Genomic DNA, 14906 nt, shown 5'->3' on the forward strand with positions numbered 1-14906 from the left:
CATCCCTGAATGAGGCAAGCTGGGAGGGCTTGGCATCTGATTGGATGCCTGTGTCAGCCGGGGGTGGGGTCTGGCTGACTGTGCAGCAGGAATGCCCAACCTCAGTATTTTGCATCTGAGAAAGCTCCTGATCCCATTCCACCCACCCACAAGGACAATCTGAGATTATCTGGTTGCCTTTGAGAGTTGGGTAGGAATTTTTTTTTTACTTCTTACCTGACTGGCCATTGGTGGGGAGATTTGTCATCTATCCCAGACTCTAGGTGTGGTGTTGTAGCCATGGTGCCCACAGCTAGCAGTTATGGTATGGGACAGGGAGTATGAGTAGGACTTTGGTGTGCACCTAAGGTAAGCAAGAGTCACAGGGGGAACCAGGACTGATTTCATGAAGCTGTCTGGTGCAGTGTTGCAGGCCAGTGACTCTTTAGGCTTGAATAGCAAAGTCTATGTCAAAGGCTTTCTGGCTTGGGGTAGGCAGGGCAACTCAGCTTCCTTGACCCTTCTTTCTAGGTGTTTGTAGTGAAAAGCTGGGATCCTCCGAAGACAACCACAAGTTGGAACCAAAGTAGAGATGCCCAAGTGCAAAGCAAGAGGTGCATGCTGTCTCTTTCAGAGTAGGTGCCCACACTAAAGGGGAGAAGAATGTTTTAGAGATAGGACCCATTGCAGGTTAATGTATGTAGTATTGATTAATGTTAATTAATAAATGTGGTCCAATAATATTCCAACTGATCTTGTCTTGTGTTTTTTGGGGGGAGGGGACCACTGGAACAATAATAATGCTTCTATAGCAGTATTTCTTTCTTTGCCTAGATTCAGAATCATTCTGTGTGCTTGTATGTGTGTGTGAATATTGGCAGACCACAGTGTAAATACACACTGAAACCTGATTCATTCTTCTTGATTCCCAATGTAGACATGATCTCTTTCTATTTATTTTAATAGAGAATGCAAGAATGCTCGTAGATAGACAGCCTCATTAAAATGAGCTGTGCCCCCAAGACATACATTTATGCATGTTACCTGTTGATTGAGGCCACAGTGCTGTGTGAAGTGTTCTACTCTTTCTCAAGAATTCATTTTGGAGAGCTTTTGAGAACAGGTGCAGTATAGCGGCCACAAGTCTGGGCTACAAATCTGGACGGCCTTGGTTCAAACCTCACCTCTTGCTAGGCTAGGAAGCCCTAGACAGGTCACTCCCTCTCAGCTGCTATAAGTGTAACAATACTCAGCTTACAGGGTGATTCAAAGAACTCCATTAACACAGGAAGTACCTTGTGCACTGAGGAAGTGCTATACAAGTTTCTCCTCCACCATTATGAAGATGGGGTACCATTGACCCTCCCTCCCTTGCATAAGGCAAGAGGTACCTGATTGAGTGTTGCTGCAGTTGGGGATGAACTCTGATCAGAAGGCAGCCTGGTTCACCTCCTTTGGCCCCGGTTTTGTTCCAATTCTGCAGCAAGCCCACCTTCTCACCAGTTTGGATAGCTGGGAGTAGCTGGTTGCACTCTGGAGTCGGGTAGGAATTTTTTGCTTTTCACCTGTTGTGAGTTTTTTGGTTTGTTTTTGTTTTGGTCTATCCCAGACTGTTCTTAGCATGCATTGTAATTAGACAGGGCAGCCAAAGCTGTCAGGTATAGTGCAAGAACAGTAGAGAGGAATAGCTAAAGCACCCTGGGTAAGCAAGAATCAAAGGGGGAACCAGAACCAGTCATTAGAGGATATCTGGCTCAGGGATGCTTACTGGGGGCTTCTCAGGCTTGGATTCAAAGGCTTTCCAGCTCAGGGTGGATGGTGTAATTCAGCTGCCTCAACCCCATTGGGGTTAGCATAGAGAAGCTGCAATAGTCAGCAGATGATCTACAGCTTTGAGTCAGGGTGGGAACACCCAGAAAGAGGAAGAGACAGTGGCTTGCTGTATCTCTAAGGCAGGCACTCACATTAAAAGGGGGTAAGAGTGAATGGGGATAGAACCTACTGCAGTTTGCTGTAGCTTGCTAACTGGCATTGACTGCAATAAACGTGGCCCAGATTTAACCCAAAACCTTGCATCAAGTATTTATTGGCGAGTGCATGGGGAAAGTGATATTATTTTATTGGCAAGGCAAACTGATTATATGAGAACAAATACATTTTTCAATATATAATATACAATAGATTATAATAGATTATTTCAGTATAATAGATTATACTGAGGTAATTATTAAACATACTGAACTTTAATTCATAAGGTTCTTTCATGTATATCAGGGGTGGGCAAACATTTTGGCAGGAGGGCCACATCATCTCTCTACGCTGTGTCAGGGGCCAGGAAAAAAAAACAAATTAATATATATTTCAAATTTGAATAAATGTACATAAATTTACATAAATGAATGCATTAGAGACAGAACTTATACCAATGATTGAATTTTACTGAGCTTATTTATATGTTGGCAACCTTCAGTCTCGAAAGACTATGGTACAAGCCTACAGCACCTGGTATTCCCAGGTGGTCTCCCATCCAAGTACTAACCAGGCCTGACACTGCTTAGCTTCCAAGATCAGACGAGATCTGGCATGTGCAGGGTAACAGTTATAATACACATGAGAACTATAATACAGGCATGTAGAACCATATGAGAACAATGAACTGTTTGCCACACACCTCTTTTATAGTGAAAACATGCAGACCAAGCTAGAAATACATGGAGACATAAGTATTCAGAGACAATGGGGAGGGGGGTTTAAATAATGCCCTGGGAAAAGCAGAAAACACATGGCGACTATGAAAGGCCTTGCTCTAACTCGGCCCACAGCTTGCATCTGGCAGTCACGACCAGCAGTCGCATGCCAGTGTGGGCTCCAACAGTCTCCGATGGACCAGAGGCTCATTGGAGACTGGGGGCTCCCTGCAGGCTGGAATGGGGGTTCCTGAGAGCTGCAAATGGCCCACAGGCCAGGCTTTGCCCAGCCCTGATGTATATGGTGCTTTCTCACTTGCTCTTTCAATAAGTCTATGCACTTGCTCCTAACCTGCCTTGACAGAGGTTGAGATGAATGAGCTATTCTGAACCACAAAATCATCTTAATCCAACTAATACAATCTGTAATAACAACATCTACTGTTCATACAGGGCTTTTTGAGCACACAACCCTTTCTATTTTCAACCCTTTTCATTGCATGATACACTGACAAGACACTAAAATTGTCAAGGCACACCATCCATTTTTTTTTTACAATTGACACTATACTGCTGGCAGGGGGCTCCCACCCCCAATGTCCCTAACTAATAAATAGCCCTCCACAAACTCCCTTGGCATACCTGCAGGCCATTCGTAGCACACCAATGTGCCATGGTACAGTAACTAAAAATCACTGATCTAGATGCAGTCCTAATGACTCCCTTGTATGACAGCTGATGTTGTGTAGTGGTTAAGAGGGGAAGGTCTCAAGAGAATGGGGGGAAAAAGCTGTCCTCTCCTTTCCTTCTCCTAAAACAGGGACGTCAAACTTGTTCCATACAGAGTTAGCATTCATGGTGCCTGCCGAATGCCAGTGGTGACATCATAAAGCAGGGAGTGACGTCATTAAGCAGATGATGGCTAGAAATAAACACTTTGTACTCACAGAGAAACTCATTAGCTGCAAATGACAGAAAATGTGCAAATCTTGTTCATATTTTCAAGATATGAGACAGCCCAGTTATCAAGCTGGGAGAACTCAATTATAATGGCGGTCAGATAAATTGCTTCCAGGAGCCACATTTGGCCCTTGGGCCTTATGTTTGACACCCCTGTCCTTGAACCCCATCCCACAAGGGTCCTGCTCTTGACTAACTGGAGCTCTGAGCAGGAACCCTCCTCTTATGGGCTGCAGATACACTGTTAACATTTTGTTGCGGGTCCCACTTGTAACCATTATATTTGCTAGTTCAAAGATAGGATCTGTTCGTATCTCCAGGAGTTCAGCTCATGGCATAAATATTTTAAGTTGCTTACGTGCGGGTGTTGTTAACACACCAGAGCAAAGCAGGGCAAGACTGCCTAGCACAACACTATTGAAAGGGAACTCGCGCTAAATCACCTTGGGATGATTTGCTAGGGCTATTACTTTTGCTCTTATTTCATGTACTTAATAAATATTGAATTTTCCTATTCTCTTCCCCTATTGCTTGTGTCAATTTCTCATAAATATTGAATTCCAATAGTTAGTTCATCATTAAAGATGCAGTCCTGCAACCAGTTACATGCACATAAATAACATTGGTTTCAATGGGATTTCTGTAGGATTTTAGTATAAGAGAATTCATTAAGATTTTGAACATTAAATTGGTTAACATTTTTCATTGACTTTTTACTCCAGACATTCACGGTTTGTTTTCTAAAGACTTATTCCTCCAATTTCCACTCTGTGTATCGGTAGTAAAATATTCCAGCAACACAACAATCTGCTGCCAGAAAGCAGAGACCTTGACAGTGGCAAGCCCTGCATTTGTAATGAGCATAATGTACCAGGCAGGACATTCGATATATTCAAGGGAGATCTGCCTCTTGCAAATAGCCCTGATACTGAATTGCCAGAAGGGAATTTAATATGCAAGTCAAACTGATCATTATTTCATGTACATGAAATAAATATTAAAATAAAATAAAAAATAAACACCAATAAATAAAGAATTGGGGTAGTCTTTGTCATGCTCAGCTTCTAGGTTGCCCATCACACTGACTAAGGTGCTGTCACTGACCCATCTCTCACTGGTCCATTTCCATCCAGTCCCTCTCTTCCTTGCCCTAAGCTTACTTAAGAACCTTGCTACTCTGGAAAAAGATGTTCAATATGGTACCCCACAGCTTGGGCTCTTTGGTTCAGCTGCTACCTCCATTTTACCCCTCCACCTCACTTACGGTAATGTTAAAGATCCTCTGCAGGAAGAAGTTGAGGAATTGAAAGTACCCTACTGTCTTAGAATACTTGCTCGAGATGTACTCCACTCTTGGTCTGAGAGGAGGCATTTTTTCTCAGAATAAAAGGGAACGGGTAGTGGGAGGTAGAATTGGGTTAAGGCTTATTTTATCTTTCTTTATTGTTTCTCAGCCTTATAGGCATTGGAAAGGAGAATGTAATGTTATTTGACTGCAGAAAAGAGACTCCCATCTAGGAATTTGCTTCTCCTTTATTATTAAGAGTTAGTGGCTTTACAAAAGTGTTAAGTTGGATTACCCAGAATTACCCAAGCACAGTAGTAAGTGGCATTTTGGGGCAGCGCTCTGCCTTGCAGAGATGCACCAGGCAGACAATCTCTAGGTGCACATCCAATAAGTGATTGGGGAAGCTTCATCTGTGTAATTTCTGCATGGATGCATCCCTGCCCAGTCTAATACTGAGCTGAATGACTAAAGCAAAAGGTGGATACATGGAACCAATGAGGCTTACTCCCAGGCAAGTGTATATAGGATTGTAGTGGAAGGAAAGCCTAAATACCTAGGAGTGAGAGCCATTGAACTCAAGTAGTAGTGAATGCTACACACTCTTTGTTTGAAACACGCCTACCATTTCTGAGAATCAGGGGAAGACTTGGATAGAAAGCACAAAAGAAATAGTCGGAAACATCAAATTGCATTATCTCATGTGATCCCTTCTCCACCATCGTATGCTGAGTCGGTCCGCTGAGGCTCTGCTTTAGATGCTGTGGCGTAGTCAGGCTACAAGAACAGCTAACGGGAAGCATGCCCCAATACCTGTGCTCTCATTGCAGATTACCCTGTTCAAAGAGGTGGAGGTGACCAGCTCAGTCTTTGCTCAAGAACCCACCTGGCTCCAAATGCTTCAATACCAGTGACAGTGCCCACTACACCATCAGAGGTGACAAGGGGGCACCATAGGGAGACCAGGTCAGGGCTTGCAGCAAGCTGGCATGGCACTGAAAAGAAGGCAGCCAAGCAACCTTTCTTTTTGTTTGTGACAGCTGGTTAAACTGTTTCTTTTGGAAAGCATTCAAAGATCTTATTTGAATTCTGGTTAAATCCTATTGTATTATCTATCGGTATAGGTTTTATCTGCTTGATTCATTCATGTGGTTTTATGATGATTGTGTTGTTTCTCTCATTTGGGTACCACTTGGGTATCAAAAGGTGGATATTAAAAAATGCCAAATAAATAACTAAAAGAAAATGCGACTGAGCAGAAACACTTCTATGCTTCTCTTCTATGCTTGAACCAGATCTCAGTTGAATCAAACAACAGTTGAATAAAACAACTTCCAAAGTGCAGCAGGCAATTAGGATTTCCTCTGTCTCTAAACCTCAACAGAGAGAAATACTCCAGCAGTATTAATCGAACACATGTTAAGAAGCATAATCAGATCTCTTTCTAGCTGTTATTTCCCCCCCCCCTTTTACGTCTGTGTTCCTCTCAAAAGACCAAAAAAGTCTCTAATATTATTTTTGAGCTTGCATGCTATGCAGTGAACAGATTGGGGTTGTCAGGAAATTACGTCCAATCTGTGTTGAACTGTGAAGGGGAATTGTTTATGATTAGGTGATTTACACTTGAAGTGGGCAGAAGATGGCAAGGCCTGTAATTAGAAGGAGGGAAATTTATTTCCCAACAGCATGTTCCCCCTTTTAAGAAGAATCCTGGAGCCAGTCAAGGGCAGATGCAGACACACTTCTCCTCCAAGCTGGCTGAACCTCCACCTGGACCGGATTGAGCACCGTGTGCCGCTGCCAGGAACAACATTTGGCCCTCATTCTGCTTAGGAAAAGAAAATTCAGGCGCCTCTTGCTTCTTCAGTTAGTTCTTCTGTGCAGCACTTCAAACAGCTTTGCTAACACCCGTCTGCCACCTTCTCACCTGGCTGAGCTGCAGTCGTTGAGTTGGCTGCAGATGCCGGAGGTTTTAAATGAAATGTTTCGGCTGGTTCTCACTTCTGTGGACTGAAAAGTAACTGCAAGCAGTGCTGCTAGAGAAAAAAATGTTATTCTGAGCTTTGTAAAGGCACTTAGGTAAGTGCTTTTGTTAGCCCTGCAAATGTCCCTCCTCTGCACCAGTCATGGAAGGCACTGCTAGTCTGTAGTATTTAATACAGGAACCAGATGCTGCAAGATGAAGAGCCCTGATCTGGTCCTCTAGAGAATCCACCCAATATTAATTTCTGATAGACACCAACAATTCTCTCACACATAGTTCTTCCCTCCCTGAGTCAAGAAACTGATCTTAATTAGGCAGGAAATGGTCTTGCCTTCTAGAGCCCTGATTGATATACACTTGTAACACTTAACGAAAGTACAGAAAAATATGGATTTGAATAGAAAGCTGTAGCAAACGGTGTATGCTTCCTTTTAGAAGTAATGGAAATTTGCAGTGTTAAATTGAAATCAGAAGGAGTGGAACACAGGGTAGAGCAAACCATCAGAACAAGTAGGACCAAACCAAAGGAACGGACTGGGAGTGATCTGTCCATCCGTATTAGAGAACATGTCCACAAAGCCAAAAAAAGACAGAGAAAAAGAAACCTTTTAAACTGTTGGTATGCATTCATCAATTAGAGCCTTATGAAGCTATCATATAGCCAGGGTAAAGAATGCATATTTGTGGAGGAAGGAGCAGTGAGAGAGTCCCAGCCAGGGGTGTAACAAATTGCTCCAGTAACCAAGGCAGTGACATCACAATGTTACATAACTTTGTAATGTCATTGGCCTGGGCTCTCTCTGGAGGGCAGGACACAGCTGGAGTTGCACATCCTGTTCCAGCTTCTGTGAAGGAGTCTGTGAAGGAACAGAGCCAGTGGAGCCCCACCTTCAGGGAGAATGTCATTCCCAGTCCTGAGGGCGGGGCTTTGGGCACCTCATTCTGGTTTCTGTGGAGGCTGAGAGCCTTCACAGAAGCTGGAATGGAGTGCACAAAACAGTAGTGCCCCACTCCATGGGAGAACCCAGAAGTGACTGGACAGAGGCTGGAGGCAGTCATGTGCCCCCCCAATGCATATGCCACTGAGGCTCTGTTCAAGTTATGCTTCTGGTCCCAGCAAGTGCTGACTCTGTTCCCACACAATCTTGTAGCCCGCTCCATAGCCCCATGAATACATGAATACAGCTCCATGAATACAGTGTTTGTTTGCAGGGACAAAGGGAGAGGTGTTTGCAGCATCCAGGGAGAGATGCTTCCAGTGATTGTGAATGCTGGATGTGCTGCAAGAAGGATCCCTCCTTGGGAACAAAATCTGAAACTGCAGACAAATGCTAGTGTGTGTGGTAATGGAACTTGTTTGGACAATAGAAAGGACTATATTGCATCAGTGCTTGGCCAGTCACCAGGTGCCAGTACTAGTGCTAAGCGACAGGCAATGTGAGCACCAGTTTACAAGGCCCTGGAGCAAAGCCCTATCTATACTGGCTCTCCATGCTACCACTCCCCCATACCCATATCACCTACCACTCACCCCATTTTGGTGCTTTGAGTACTACCACAGCCAGTAGTGCTGAAGATACAGGGGTCAGCCTGGCCCGGTGGACTCTCTGACTGGCTTAGTTCAAATAGGGGTGACCCCTAACATCACCCCTGGGATAGGCTTTCACATCATTGATATTTATCCTTGAGCCATACTGCTGTTAACAGTAGTTGATGCAATGCCCAGTGTTTGATGTATATTGGAGTTCCATGAAATTGCTACTGCGGGCTTCAAAACAGGAAGCTATAGCTGCAATCTTGTGCACACTTACCTGCAAGTAAATTCCATTGAGGTCAATAGAACTTACTGTATGAGTATACATACATAGGATTGGCTAGCTGTTTGAAAAAAGTGTTCTGTACTTATTCATGCATGTGTTGGACACTATAATCTCACCAGTGAATCTCAAAAGTTTCATACCGAAATCTGTCAAAATAAATTAGTACAATTGAAGGCTTGTTACATTTGGCCTGTATGCATCCAGTTAAGCCAGGTGGGAACATTTTTACAAAGATAATGCCAAACAACTCATTCAACCATCGAGTGTCACGAACATGCCATAAACATAAAGCACATTTGCGACTACTCAGGATCAGGATCTAGCAGAGCCAGATTTGCACCAGAACAAGGTGAGAATGGGAGAGGTCAGTGGGAGAACAGAGGCATTTTAGAGTGGGGGGAGAGCGGCCTGGAGATGGATCAGACCCGGTAGGGTGGTGGGACTGGCTGTGGGGGATCAGGTAGGATCCTAACCCCCATCTCAAGCAATGTTACATGAGCCACTTGGATTTGCACCTGTGAAATTGCAGGCGCAGATTCAAGTAGCCCCATAAGGGTTACTCCAAGTTGCGCCCCAGCCTGCACCAAACCCGTGCTAGAAACGGCTCAGTCCAGTCGGTCTACCTGTTCCAGCGCCGGTCAGGATTGCCCCCTAAACTGACTTGAACAATTTAACAAATATTATTAAGGCTTTAAGGATAACAATTTGAGCGATTGTTACATAAAGTGCTTAATGCATTTTTTCGTTTCTCAAGTGCTATTTTCGTGTGTGTGTGTGTGTGTGTGTGTGTTACAAGAGATACATACAAGACAGAACTCAGGCAGCAGAGAATTTTAAATTGAATATGCATTCTAGACAAAGGCTGTTTTACACTTACATTAAAGACACATTTACAGAAGCCATAAAGTCTCCCATGTGAAAGTGCTATTTTCATCATCAAAAGCCCAAGAAGAAACCTATCTCAAGATGGGAATTAACACAATGCAGTAGAATGTTTTCCTAGTCCAAGTCAATGCATCCAGTTTCATCCAAGATATGTAGGTCTTTTTGGTTTTTGTCCCCCCTTCAAGGAACTGCAGTGCTCATTGTATAATAGCTTCATCTGGTCCAATACCCGGGACATTTGCTGTAGATTTATGATAATATAAGAGCTGATGGTGCCATTGTTCTGTCTCTTCATCTTTCAGCTCCTTGATTATACTAAAGCAGTCTGGAAATTAGTTTCTCACAAGAGTGATCGGCCTCTGAAAGCCATGAGTACTATGTAATTAAAAGAAATTAGATTCAACACTACCTAACTAAATTAATATTTGTTATGGAAAAGTAGTCCCTCTTGCAGTTGCTCTTTTGCATTCTCAATAAAATGTGCCATATTTATCTTAAGTGGTAACAAACAGAGAGAATTTCCAGTGGAATTTACTCAGAACTTTTTAAAAAGATTAAGCTGCTGAAGTAATAGAAAACCCTTTGCAAATCAATATTATTCAAGGAGTGGGTAATACAAATGCGCTATTAAGACCTGCCTGACTCACTCCAGAACAGAATTTAATTCTAACAATACTTTATATTTGATGAATGCCAAATATAATACTAATGTTCTTTCTTCTTTATTATCTATATTAAACTACACTGATTCAAATGCAAACAACAGACAGGCCATTAAGTGTGAGGCATTCAGGTGAAAATAATAATCAATTATATACTTTTTTCATGTCACACCACCAGGGATATAGCAGTAGAGCTACCAAATGTGTCTAAAGATGGTGGACAGTGGGAACAAAAGGCCTGCCCTAGAGAACAGCCAGGACTCTGAACAAACAAGCAGAAGAAGTGAAAGCTGCAGTAGGAATGCAGTAGGCAGAGTTAATCTGATAGCACTATCTTATGGTCCGTTCTTATGTGCCTGGTACCACAGTGGGAGTTCCAAAAAAAGCTACCAAAAAAAAAAAGCGCTACCAAAAACAACACACCATTGCTAAACACCAGGGAGACAGCAGTGGAAGCTGCCTGTGGCTCCCTGCGCATGACAACAGACCCTCTTCACCACCTCCTACCCCTCTTCCCAGCCTTGCTCCACCTAGAGGACATCCACAATAATAAGGACAATCCACAATAAATTCATGGTGGTCCTTTGGCATGGTGAACAAGGACTGCCATGAAGAAATCTTTGATTCCCACTGTCAATTCAAGAAGGAGATAATCAAAGTGTACAGAAAGAATGCAGGGTGGGGTTGGAGGGCAATGATAGAACAGTGGCACGACCTGCCCACACACTTGCACCTTCCCCTTGGTGAGCAATTAAAGTCCTACCTCTGCTCTCCCTTTGGGGAGTGCTTGTCTGCAGAAACAAATGCTCCATAGAGACAGAGATTTTTCAGGAAATAGAGATCCTGAAACATGCTAGATCATTGTTTCTCAAACTGTGGGTTGGGTTCCACTAGGTGGGTCGCGAGCCAATTTCAGGTGGGTTCCCATTCATTTCAATGTGCATGTTATTTTTTGATATATTAGACTTGATGTCACATAGTATGTGACTGCATTTGGGTAATTGTTACAGACATGAACTTTTAACAGGCTACTATTATGCTTTTAACAATAATAGTCAATGGGACTTACTCCTGGGTAAGTGTGGATAGGATTGCAGCCTTTGGGATATTTGGGGAATTTTGTTTAAACAGATCACCACTTGATAGAGTTAGGAGGGTTCTTCTTTATTTTAAATAAATTTTAAAACTTATATTTATTGTAAACTTTTTATTTACTTAATTTGATTTGGTTTTGTCATATGGGAGAGTGTTAAAAATTTTTCTGCTTGATGATGTAACTTCTGGTCATGACCTCACTTCCAGGTTAATGACATCACTTCTGGTGAGTCCCAACAGATTGACATTCTAAAAAATGGGTCCCAGTGCTAAAATGTTTCAGAAACCATTGTACTAGATCAGGGGAATTCAAACCCTGGCCTAGGGGCCAGATGCAGCCCTCAAAACCGTGCCAGAGATTTGCTGCGACCCTCTGGCCAAAAAGTTTAGAGACCCCTGTGCTAGATTATCATATATGGAAAACATTCACCACTCTTGGGGGACTTAAGTACAGTATACAAGGAATAATGCCAAGTATACCATCAAGACAAAGATAATTTCCGACCAGTTCTGTCTTTTTAATATCATGCTTTATAACAGTGAAACATGGGCCACTTCAACCCTTCTAGCGTGCCTCATATTCTTGAAATATGATGCTTAGCAAGATGAAGTCACTCACAGAGATATCCTTGTCTAGATCAACTTATCAAACTTCCATGTGCACCTTATCAAACTTCCATGTAAGGCTGCAATACCATGGAGACTTTCCTAGGAGTGAGCCCCACTGAACACAGTGGAACTTACTTCTTTCATGTTTACGCATGTTCTATAAAGTCACAGAGATTGTCCTATTCATGGTAAGTGCTTGCACATGGTTTAGAGAAATTTCCCTCTCTTCTCTGCTGTTCTCCTTGCACCATCCCATCCTATTCTCAGGTGTCTCCCAATTCTTGAAGTTGGCTGTTCATGAACTTATGGAACTGCTCTAGAGAAGAGTTTTAGATACATCCCATTCTCTTTCTAGCTACAGTGTTTGTGGATGCCAATTGGACCAAGGAATTTTTTTTTTCCAGAAGAGCAGTAAACTGATGGTCATTAAGTGAATGAGACACCATCAACCCTGTAAACAGGCAGGATAACCTCTCTCTAATTATTGGGGTGCATTTCACTTCAAAGAACTAAACTGCTTTCTCCTTGTCACGGACAGCGAACCAACCATTGAGTAGATTTACAGAGTTACTCATAAGAACATAAGAACAGCCCCACTGGATCAGGCCATAGGCCCATCTAGTCCAGCTTCCTGTATCTCACAGCGACCCACCAAATGCCCCAGGGAGCACACCAGATCACAAGAGACCTGCATCCTGGTGCCCTCCCTTGCATTGGCATTCTGACATCGCCCACTTCTAAAATCAGGAGGTTGCACCTACACATCATGGCTTGGAACCCATAATGGATCTTTCCTCCAGAAACTTGTCCAATCTCCTTTTAAAGACATTCAGGCCAGATGCCATCACCCCATCCTGCGACAAGGAGTTCCACAGACCAACCACACGCTGAGTAAAGAAATATTTTCTTTTGTCTGTCCTAACCCTCTCAACAATTTTAGTGAATGTCCCCTGGTTCTGGTGTTATGTGAGAGTGTAAAGAGCATCTCTCTATCCACTTTATCCTTCCCATGAATAATTTTGTATGTTTCAGTCATGTCCGCCCTCAGGCGTCTCTTTTCTAGACTGAAGAGGCCTGAACGCGGTACCCTTTCCTCATAAGGAAGGTGCCCCAGCCCCGTAATCATCTTAGTCGCTCTCTTTTGCACCTTTTCCATTTCCATTATATCCTTTTTGAGATGTGGCGACCAGAACTGGACACAATACTCCTTCCCTTTCCTCCTCAGACACAGAATGTTATTTGCACAGATGTAATTTCCTACTTGTCTTTTGTTTATTAAAAAGTCTGACATATTCATCAAATAAAAAGCAAGATTTATGAGAAGTCAAGCATCCTTTTAATGCATTCAAAACTGTAACACTGCATGCAAAAAAAACCCTGAATATATATCTTATTTAGGAGAACTCCATCAATCACAAAAATGAGCAGTCTGTAGGTCCAGGTCAATACCTTACAGCCCATTAAACAGAAGGAAGGAAAGCAAGTTTGCTTATGCTCAATGTGACAGATGGAAGGAATGAAGAATAATAATATATGTCTACAGTCTTAGCTTGCGGATATTAGGATGAAAAATTATCAATCATTAATCCATCAGAGAATGTTAACTTTCTCATTCTTGATTATTACTTGCCTTCTGCATTAACATGAATTGGGAGAGGGGATGCTAATGAAATAGCTTTAATGGTTGAGTCTAATGGCTCATCTTAGTAGACTGTGATACCAAAAAGCTTTCTACTTGTCACTAAGCTTGGGTAGTAAAGAGGAATATTTCATACTAAGTCAGGAAAGTAGTGGAGAGCACAAGAGCACCAACCAAACCCATAAACAGAAGTATTAATTTTACGGCGTTCAGTATTAATTTAGTCATGGTGTTACTGGTATTATTATCAATCATATTCAATTCACAACTGTACGTTGCACATTCATGGCTTGCTCTTATAAGATACAGCACTGGCTCTGGAGCTGAGGATTTTTTTTCTCAAAACCAGGACAGAGAACGCATTTTCTGAGGCAGAATCATCATAAATCTATGCCTGTCTTCTCACAAGTAAGCCCTACTGAGTTCAATGGGACTTTCTCCCGGGGATGTGTGTACAGGATTGCAGCCCATCACCCAAATCCTAACCAGTGCTGGATAGAGTGTGACCAGCAGGCAGGAGGTCTCCTGGAGGTAAGTGAACATTTGTTCTCTTACTCCATGTCAAGCCCCAGACTGCACAATGGGGCTACTAGCTGATGCAACTCTGAGAAGTTTCATGTTGGGCTTTCAGGCCCAAGAGGCGATAGGATTTGGCACAGGCTAGCATCACCAATCCTACCCCCCTCCTGGGCCTGATATGCCACCTATCTGCCTTTCCCCTACTCATTTACTTCCCTCCCCTTTCTGCCCCTGTTCTGCCCTCCCCTGCCTCTGCACTGCCTGGTAGTAATTTACCTGTTCTATCAGGCACAGCATTAGGATGCAGCCCCCATAGGACGGCACAGGCATTTTTGCAACACCCTAGGCCAGTGCAGCTGCAGCTGCACCAGCATAAGGTAAAGTTAAGATTGCACTGTAGGACTTATGTTCATACACTATTGTCTCCGGAGGACCAATATGTTATTGTTCAATTGCTAGAGGACCTGAAAAGTATCCGTGAAGAAGAGCCAGTTTAATACAAAGCATAATTCCAAGCCAGGCTTGGGCCTGGTATCCTGACATATATTTCCTGAATTTTATCCAAACAGACAGCAATTAGTTAATAGTGGGAGTAGCCCTTCAAGGGACAGCTCCATACAGTCTCACAACACAACCTATGAAATCAAAGCATTGAATCAATACCACAAGTCACTAGCTATCTGCCGTGTCTTTATCAGCCTATCAGCCTTTATCAGCCTTTTCTGACTTTTGAACAAAAAATACAATCAAATAATTTCTACACCACAGAAACAAAAAGGTTT

This window comes from Tiliqua scincoides, chromosome 1 (genome assembly GCF_035046505.1).
Source record: "Tiliqua scincoides isolate rTilSci1 chromosome 1, rTilSci1.hap2, whole genome shotgun sequence".
Taxonomy (NCBI): Eukaryota; Metazoa; Chordata; class Lepidosauria; order Squamata; family Scincidae; genus Tiliqua; species Tiliqua scincoides.